At 50.8% G+C, this 2,054-nt stretch overlaps 1 protein-coding gene across 1 annotated transcript in view; it reads left to right on the top strand.

Moving 5' to 3' along the window:
- The window catches only part of TTYH3 (tweety family member 3), a 34,757-nt gene that overhangs the window by 22,817 nt on the left and 9,886 nt on the right, over positions 1-2,054 (top strand). The window lies entirely within an intron of this gene.

Genomic DNA, 2,054 nt, shown 5'->3' with positions numbered 1-2,054 from the left:
TAAATTAGCTGGGCGTGGTGGTGCACACCTGTAATCCCAGCTACTCGGGAGGCTGAGGCAGGAGAATCGCTTGAACCTGGGAGGCAGAGATTGCAGTGAGGGGAGATCACACCACTGCACTCCAGCCTGGGTGACAGAGCGAGACTCTGTCTCAAAGAATAAAATAAAAATAAAAATAAATATGTTGCTATACTCTTGATAAAACCCAAATCTCTTTGGAGGTGTTTGGTCCACCCTGTGGGGATCCCTGCCCCTGCGCACACTGCCCCAGCACTGGACATGAGAGGGGAGGAGTGCGTCTGCGGGCACAAGTGTGGGTCTCAGACTCCATTTGGGAGCAGTTGGCCCTTCTCCAAGGAGCTCTTCACAAAGCTAAAAGCAAACAAATGTGTATACACGCACAGGGCACACGGCACTCACGCCTGTCATCCCCGCACTTTGGGGGGGCTGAGGCAAGGTGATCACTTGAACCCAGGAGTCCGAGACCATCCTGGGCAACATAGCAAGACCCCATTCTACAAAAAACACAAAAACTAGCTAGGCATGGTGAAGCACGTCTGTAATCCCAGCTATTCGGGAGGCTGAGGCAGGAGGATTGCTTGAGCCCAGGAGTTCAGAGCTGTAGTGAGCTGTGATGGCACCACTTCACCCCAGCCTGGACAACAGAGCAAGACCCTGTCTCACTCTCTCTCTCTCTCTCTCTATATATATATATATATATCATATAACAGATATATACCATATACACACACATAAAAATACCAATTAAAAATAAGTAAAAATTACACACACACACACACAGCTTTGATTTAAAGTTACTTTTTAGAATTTCTGTTACAGCTGGAGCCCCGCCTTGGTGTGTTTGCACTCGAATGGGTAGAGAGGTGGAAACATTTCCTGGGACCCCCCGGTAGCACGGCACCCCAGACGGGGCAGCCTCCGCAGCAAACGTTTATCATCTCAGCTCTTGGCAGGGCCGGCTTCTTCCAGGGCCTTCCTTTTGCTTGCAGATGGCGTCTTCTCCTACTGTCTTTGCAGGGCCATCCCTCTGTGGGTGTCTGTGTCCTGATCTCTTTTTTTAAATTTTTATTTATGTATTTATTTATTTGAGACAGTCTCGCTGTGTCGCCCAGGCTGGAGTGCAGTGGCGCAATCTCGGCTCACCGCAACCTCTCTGCCTCCCAGGTTCCAGCGATTCTCCTGCTCAGTAGCTGGGATTACGGGCACCTGCACCACCCCCAGCTAATTTTCCTCTTCTTAGAAGGACACCCGTCACATCGGGCTAGGACCCACCCACGTGACCTTGGTTTACCTTCAACACCTCTTTAAAGGCTCTGTCTCCAAATGCAGCTCCTTTCTGAGGTTCTGGGGGTTAGGACTGCAACACAGGAATTGTGGAGGCACCATTCAGCCATTCAGCCCATAACAGTAGGCTCTGTTATCCCGAAATCCTTTTTTTTTTTTTTTTTTGAGACAGAGTCTCGCTCTGTTGCCCAGGCTGGAGTGCAGTGGTGTGATCTCGGCTCACGGCAACCTTCGCCTCCTGAGTTCAAGCGATTCTCCTGCCTCAGCCTCCCGAGTAGCTGGGATTAGAGGCACACCCAGCTAATTTTTGTACTTTTAGTAGAGACGGGGTTTCAACATGTTGCCCAGGCTGGTCTCCAACTCTTGGCCTCAAGTGATCCACCTGCCTTGGCCTCCCAAAGCGCTGGGATTACAGGTGTGAGGCACTGTGCCTGGCCCCAATAATCCATTTCAGGATTGTAGCAGGTCCTTAGAAAACGTGCCGTAAAAGGCAGCACTGGGCCCAGTCGCTGCTCCTGTGGAGTCCCGGTCAGCCTGGCAGTGTTTCTGTGCGGCCGTTTCTCCAGGCATGAGACAGAGCTGGCGGTGTCCATGCACAGGTGCACACACATGCACACACGTGAGCACCGGCGAGCACACGGACATGTTACAGGACCACGCTCACTCTGCATGGAGAGTTTTGTCAGTCAACATGAGACTTTTGCCTTGCTTTTAACTGTTCCTTGAAATAATACCTTTTTTTTTTTTTT

This window comes from Colobus angolensis, unplaced genomic scaffold, assembly GCF_000951035.1.
Source record: "Colobus angolensis palliatus isolate OR3802 unplaced genomic scaffold, Cang.pa_1.0 Scaffold43, whole genome shotgun sequence".
Lineage (NCBI taxonomy): Eukaryota > Metazoa > Chordata > Mammalia > Primates > Cercopithecidae > Colobus > Colobus angolensis.
The sequence above is the reverse complement of the archived record's forward strand: the minus strand, read 5'-3'. Positions and strand labels throughout refer to the sequence as shown.